This window comes from Bos taurus, chromosome 1 (assembly GCF_002263795.3).
Source record: "Bos taurus isolate L1 Dominette 01449 registration number 42190680 breed Hereford chromosome 1, ARS-UCD2.0, whole genome shotgun sequence".
Classification (NCBI taxonomy): Eukaryota; Metazoa; Chordata; class Mammalia; order Artiodactyla; family Bovidae; genus Bos; species Bos taurus.
In genome coordinates, this window is record NC_037328.1 from 82432092 (window position 1) to 82439954 (window position 7863).

Consider the following 7863-nt stretch of genomic DNA (forward strand, 5'->3'; position numbering starts at 1 on the left):
CCAGATACCCACCCTTTCAACAAACCGACCCCTACATCTCTCTGAACAACCAGACTCTCTCCCACCTCCATCTTTGTTTTTTGTTTGTTTTGCCACATCACGCAACTTGTGGGTTCTTAGTTCCCCTATGAGGGATCAAACCCAGGTCCCTGGCAGTGGAAGCTTGAAGTCCTAATCACTGGACCGCCAAGGTCTTCCCTCACACCTCCACTTTGACCTGCCTTCCTCCCCAGAAGCCATGCACCCCCTGCATCTAGCCAGCCCAAAATCCCTACTGGCTCACAAACTCATCACTTCTGGCTCCAGACTGCTCTGAGCTTGTTTCCAGCCAGCCTCAAACCAGTAGCCCACTGAGCACCCCTGCAGTGGGAACTGTAGGCTCTGCCTGGAGACACCCAGAAACTGCAATCAGCTTGGAAGCAAGATCTGAGGACCTGTCTCCAAGGTGTAGTGGGTATTCAGCTGATTCTTTACAGATCAATGAAAATAGCAACTTTTCTTATGGGGCTTGGATTCACACTTTACATACACACTTTACACTTTACAACATAATCACACTTTATGTTGATTACAACTTATGTAATCAACATAAGTTGATTTACAACAACTGTCCATGTTTTTAAAAATGTTATTTGTATTTAATGCTTTTTGGAGGACTGCCTAATGAAGAGGAAAAGAGCAAAATAAACCTCTCCAAGCCACTCTTTGACACTGTACCGCCCTTGAACTATTCAAGGAAGCATAAAAGGCCAATTCATAAGCAAATCTTTTGCATAGAAAAGCACAATTTACACAGCACACCTAGTAGGTGTCAGAATTATTCACAAAATGGGTGTGACCCCAACTTTTGGAACCATTTATTTGCCTCATTTTCTGCCACCTTATTTTGTTTTCCAGATGTCCCTCCAGGACAGGGAGGTAAGCTCACAAGGAATGCACAGCCTGTCTGCTCCTTTCTCATCCCCCAGTGAGCCTGCTCCAGGACTCTCAGGATCTGCCTCTGTATTCACTCTGCCGGCTCACCTGGCTCCACAGGACCACCCTCCCATCCACTTCCTTCACTCCCACTGGAGACAACCTCAGACCTTACCTAATACTTCAGGATCTCCACAACATTTTCTCTTTTTCCACTTTCCTACTGGGCCTCTTATCTCAGATCCCTTACAGAAGGAGATAAGCAATGAATGACTGGGAGAATGATGTCCCTTGCACGTCCTCGCCTGTGTAATAATATCAGTGTGGCCCATTACTGGCCCTTCACAGAGGTTGTTTCACATCAGCTCTGAGGCTCAGGCGCTAATGCGCCCCATCCAGGTTACAGAGCTATCGGTGTATCACCCCTTTCTCCAGGACTTCTAGGGCACCCTGGAGGATCCCGTGTTTCTGACTGAGCCAGGCTCAAAGCTGAAGTTTACACAACACACACCCAGAGTAAATGACCTTCACTGGGCCTAACCTACATACCTGCCTGAAGGACAGAACAGGGACAGGTTTGTGAGCCCAAACAGGATGGGTGGCAGCTTTCAAGCAGTTCCTCTCTGTGGTGAGTAGCTCAGCCTCTATGCCTGGAACGCACTGGAGAACTGCCGTCCAGTCCTCTCCTCGTGTAGAGGCCTCCTCAGCTTCCTCGTCACACGGGTTACTTCCCCGTTCACTCCCTGCCCAGATGCGGGTCCAGCTGCAGCCTCAGCCCACGAACGCAGCAGGCACCTGGGAAACAGCTGCCGGTGACCCAGATTGTCTTTGGTCAAGGCCGGCCCAGCCTGCAAGTAGCAACTTATAGAACCCAATTCCGAGAGTCCTAGGAGATCTTACCAGCTGGCCAGAGAGACAGAGGCATGTGGCCAGTGGCCCTAGGGCCACCCTTCTCCTAAGGTCTAGGAGACAGTCAGTCCCAGGACTGCAGCAACCAGACTGACCGAGGGACATATCATCTCCAGGGTGGTGATTCAATCTGTGCTTGGATAGGACCACTAGTTCACATGGGGCACCCTGGCTTCACTGCTCAGCAACTTAATTAAGCATCTGAACAATGAGAATCATACACAGACTAAGAACAATTATTCACCAGCAAGGAAGGAAACTGGAGGAATCCAGAAATCTTCATGAATTCTCTGCACTGGAAGAAAGGATTAAAATCTAAGAAAGGTAGAGGACTGCACTAGGAGGGAAAAAAAAAAAGAGCCTCAAGTGTGGCAAGAGAAACTATAATTAAAATAGCAAATTGCAATTTCGGGGTGGGAGGAGGGGATAGATGAGCTTAAAGACCAAGGGACATCTAGTGAAGCATCTGACAGAAATGATTCCCAGGGATGTTCTGGGGAGAAAAATCCATCTGGAAACAGAGAAAAGGAAATGAAACAAGAATTTGCTGCATTATTTAAAGCTTCCCATGGTGGGGGTAGGGTAGGGGACATTCAGGAGACAGGAGGTTAACAGAGAAGAGAATGGAATTGCTCTACTAAAAAGGATTAAAAGAATCATAAGGGCTTTTTAAAATGACTCAAGCTAAAAAAAAGGGGGGGGGATGCAAATAATTGTAGGCTGTGAAATTAATGGTGGCCAAGATTCTTAGTTCATTCTTTAAATCTGCTTAACAGGAAAAATGAAGGAGAGACATTTGTATGCTTGGGGAGTGATGGAGTCCTTGAAAACGCAGTTCTATAGAGCACTGACAAGACCAAATGCACAGCAGACAATATGTGTCCTGGGATAAGACTGAGCTGGCAGGGAGCTCAGACTCTGTGGCAGGGGCAACCTGCTTACCTAAAAATACCTGGTGCCCCCTCCCTTGAACATTTGTCTTTCCAAATATCTGACTCCTTCATGAAAGTCTGCACATCATGTCCAGAAATTAGCAAGGTCTACAGATGTTCTTGTAACAAATCACATTGAAATTAGGAGGGGCCTGGGCTTGAATCTTAGTGCTGTTACTCTCCAGCTTTGTGACCTTGGGCCAGTTACTGAACCTCTCTGAGTTTCATCACCTTATAGGACTATGGTGAAGATTAAACGGCATTATATATGACAGAATAGCTGTTGTAATGTTGGGTCAGTGATAGGCTATCAGAGAAGCTTAATTAAATTTAAATCCTCCACCCTTTGTCAGTGTCTTTGGCCCGAAGGACCTTCTTCACTGAGTCCTGTCCTTGCAACACACTGCTTCCTAGGAGCTCCATTTTAGAGCTCATTAGGAAACACATTGGAGAAGGCAATGGCAACCCCCTCCAGTACTCTTGCCTGGAAAATCCCATGGATGGAGGAACCTGGTAGGCTATAGTCCATGGGGTTGCAAAGAGTTGGACAGGACTGAGCGACTTCACTTTCACTTTTCACTTTCATGCACTGGAGAAGGAAATGGCAACCCATTTTCCAGTATTCTTGCCTGGAGAATCCCAGGGACGGGAGCCTGGTGGGCTGCTGTCTATGGGGTTGCACAGAGTCGGACACGACTGAAGCGACTTAGCAGCAGCAGCAGCAGCAGGAAACACACAGGCCTAGAATCCTGGGGGAGGTGCAAGTCACCCCGAGCCCCAGTGGAGTCTTCACATTGTCTCTCATCTCGACGTTGACATGCCCAGTAGCCTGCCCCGTCGGTGCAGCAGACCTCTGCACATGGCCCCTCACACTCAAGCCCACCTCTGTGCTTTACCACACTGAGGCTGTCTTCAGCCCAGCCCTTCCCAGAGGCAGCCCCCCACCCCTGTGAGATGTCTGTACATCCTGAGGCTCAGACTCACCCTAAGGGAGCCCAGCAGGTGTGCTTGAGGCACTGGTCCTGCCTGTGCGGGGAGCTGGGGGGAGAAGGGCGGGGAGAACAGGAGACAAACCAGCTTCTAAGCAGAAATGAGGAGACGTAGATCCTGGGGTAGCAGTGGGCTTGCTGAGACAGTCTGGGAAGGGAGTCAGCAGGACCTCGTGATGAACTAGTCCTGGGTCAGGAGGATAATGGAGAAGGGAATAGCAACCCACTCCAGTATGCCTGCCTGGAAAGCCCCATGGGCAGAGGAGCCTGGTGGGCCACAGCCCATGGGGTCACAAAAAGCCGGGAATGACTTGGCAGCAACTGAGCACACACGCACAGGAGGATGAGGAGAACCTAAATGGACTCACATCACCCCTTGGTCAGGAACACTAGGTCTCTCTCTCCAGGGCGGACAGTGGTGGCTGATCTCCCAGTTAGTACTGCCTGGCCTGTGCCCTACAGCTGCTGGTCACTGTCACTGCCTGTTTCTAACAACTGCACTGGCTTTTTCACTCTTCTTTAACAAGGACCTGGGAGCTCCAGCTTGTGCGTGGGCATGAAAGACAAGGCTTCTCCTGGAGTTGTGCTCCGCACCCCGAGGCGGGCCCACCTTGCTGTGGCTCCAAGGATCTCATTCAGAGGGCCATTTAGTGCTCATCCTGTGCTCCTGAGCTCGAGGCTAACTACGTGCAGGGGGCAGCAAAGAGGAACGAAACATCCCTTGTGTCCCTCACTTCCCAGTGTGTGATGAGAATGGGATATCATCACTGGGCCCAGAACTCTCCAGTTTGTGTTTGCCCCATGAGGCCCACCAGGCCTCACTGTGCAGCTCTGGATGAACAGAAGTCCGCTTACTGAGGGTGGGAGAGAGGTATTCTAACCTCCTTACCAACACCTTGGTGGCAGAGGTGGCCACCAATCCCCACTGCCTGGTATGCCCACCTCCCCCTGGATGTCTGGTCCAGATGAAGTAGTTTGGAAACCATACTAATTAAGTGAGTCAATTACAGGACTGTAACTTGGAGCAAATCCCTGAGTGTCTGAGCGTCAGTGTCTTCATCTGTAAAACAAGGACTATCATACATACCTCATGGGACTGTCAGTAGGATAAACTAAAAAATGCAAATGCAATCTTTTGGTAAATTATAAACTCCAAATAAATGAACCTTAATAACTGAGTGCTTATGCATAGCCCAGGAAGCATGTCAGCCCATACCCCTTAAGGAGTCTTTCTTAGGCTCCTTGCCTAAACTTCTTTTGTGCCCTACCCTTTCCTCTCTAAAGCACTAATCAAGCAGTGTTATAATTCTCCCTTTGCATGTCAATCTCCTACAGTCTACTGACCACTGGGTTTCCTGGCCCACAGCAGGGGGGCTCAGTACAGATTTGCTGAATGAATAGACTGAGGGCCTGGAAAGCGGGGGCTGAAGATGCCAGATACAGCCACCAGGGGGCAATCAAAGCCTTCCCAAGTAGGTCAGCTTGAGTCCTTGCTGAGGCCCTTCTCATCGGGAGAGAGACCTCTGTAAGAACTGCTCTCTGATGGGTAAAGGCCAGGGCCTAGCGCCCGGGCTGCGAATTCTCTCTTTGTCTGACATCGGCTCCGTACAAAGACAGGTCCATATCTACCATGGTGTTCAGAGTCCCTGTGTCTGCCAGAGCCTGAGTGTCCAAGACAACCCTGGAGGAATCCAGCTGTGCTGGGGTTGCAGGTACTGCTGACAGGGGCCAAGGGCCAGTGTACGTGTTGTGTGCATGCGGACATGCTAATCCCTGAATGGTGTGTTTATAAGAGCTCTTGGCCGCTCCATGGAGATCCGGCCACCCACCCACCCTCATAAGCAGCATTGCAGAAAAGGACCAGACAGCACTGAGACCTGGGATGTGGGTCTGGTCCACCAAGTGGCCCTCTGTGGCCTCAGCAAGTAGCTTCTCCCCACTGGGCCTTGGTATCCTCACCCGTGAAATGGCAAAGCTGGGCTAGGCGGCTGAGGGCCTCTCTAGCTCTGACCTTCATTCTCTGTGTCTCTGAGGTGAGGGTTGATTCAGGTTCAAGGGCTCCAGGTAACCTTGCAGATTCTCAGTCTGGGTCAGAACCTGAATCCTCAGGATAGGCCTCTGCTACGTCTGACTTCCTATCAGGATGGAACCCAGACTCACCGCAGTGGTCACGTCCTGAATGCTGCCCTGGGCTCACAGGGGAAGGCTTTCAAATGCCTGGGGGACGCTGTCACTTGCCTTTCTGCCTGTGGAGCTTTCCCAGGTGTGCAGCCTGAGCCGATCTCTGCTTGCCCTGTGCATCCCTCAGTCCCCACCTCTCGTTCTCAAACCATCCAGCTGGGAAGGTGAGGCGTGGTGACAGACTCGGTGGTCTGGGACACTGGCAGCTAGCAGAGCCTGGGGCTTCAGTCTCCGGGGACCTCTGCTCTCTGGGACCCCACCCTCACCCCCTCCCTTCACCTCCAGGCAGGACAGGCCAGACAGATGAAAATCTACCCAAGCACAAGCTGCTGTTGAAATAAAGGCAGAGATGTTTCTTTATAATTTTCCCCTTGAAATAAACCCAGACTTAAGAACAACAGAAACACGCAAAATGTGTTTTTAGTGGAACCCAGATGGAGGGCTGGAAGCCCAGCAGGCTGTCTCCATAGAGGGTTCTTGTCTCAGGAATTCTATCCTTTCCCCCCAACCCCCCTCAGGAGCACCCCCACCCCCACTCCGTCAGGCCAGCTCCTTGGGGCTGTTTCCAGGTGGCCAGAGTTCTACACCCCCACACCACCCTTTGGACAAAAGGCTGAGTCTGGCATCTAGAAAAATCTGTGGTTTCAGAGATTTGGGGGAGGGGAGCAGGGACCAGGACCAACTCAATCCAAACACCTGGATCTGCCGAAATACAACAAAGAGAGTGAATTAAGACATCTGAAAAAAATACTCCGAGGAATTCCGCTCACCCACATGGCCCACTGCTTCTCATTACCGGCTCCAGTGCTCCATATTAACATATGCAAATCCAGCCGTGGGCTGGAAGACTTAGGATACAAAGACAAGTCCTGACAACCCCCTTCCAACCCCACCCCCCCAACCCCAATGGTCAAAGAGTTCCCTGTGGGATGAAGAAATCTCACCAGTTCCATTAGGGTTTTGCTAAAACAACAGTCTTGAGAGTTGTAGCCACAGGATGGTCACTCCTTGAGGAGAAAGAGATGAGAAGAGTTACAAGGGAAAACTAGGAAAATAGATCCTATGGAAGCTGACTTTTCTATGAAGTAGGACCTGTTGTTTTGCAACAAATATTCCTGGATGCCTACCACGTACCATGGGCTGTACTGGGATCTGGGGCCACTGACATAAACCCACACATGAGGACTAGCCTCAGACTGTTCAGCGAAGAAGGAGAAGGAACAGGAAATCAGAGAGTATAATTATACAGCTGATGGGAGATAGTGAGTTTGGTCATGGATGAGTTGCCTCTGCAACCTCCAGGTAAAGATAGTTGGATATGGGGCTCAGGGGCGGGAGGCGGGTGTTGGTGTTTCTGATACCAAAAAACACAGACTTCGGAGCTATCAGCATAAATTTTGAAGATGAGTTTCCTTGCAGAGAGACGTGGAAGATTGAGCCATTTTGTAGGAAGGGGCCGATTTGGGCTTCCCAAACCATTCATGGTTTTCTTTTTTTAAAAAAATTTTTGACAGTCTGTTGGGTTTTTCTTTTGCGGGGGGCGGGGGTGGGCTGTGCTGGGTCTTCACAGTGGCGTGTGGGGGCTTCCTGGTTGTGGAGCACAGTCTCTAAAGCAGGCGGGATCAGTAGTTGCCAGCAGCGCAGGGGCTTGGTTGTTCCATGGCATGTGGGATCTTAGTTCCCCAACCAGGGATCAGACCCCCATAACCTGCATTAGGAGGTGGATTCTTAACCGCTGGACCACCAGGGAGGTCCCATAGTTTTCTATTTCACTTCCTCTTTGGGCCATTCCTGACTACACTCTTCTTCCAGCAACTTTCTCTCTTATTTCTCCCTTTTTTCCTGTTTCATCTTTCTGTAGGTGATTAGAATTGAATAACGGCAGCGAGGGTCATGGGGATGGGACCGTGAACCCTGACTGCTCCAGCTCCTAGCTC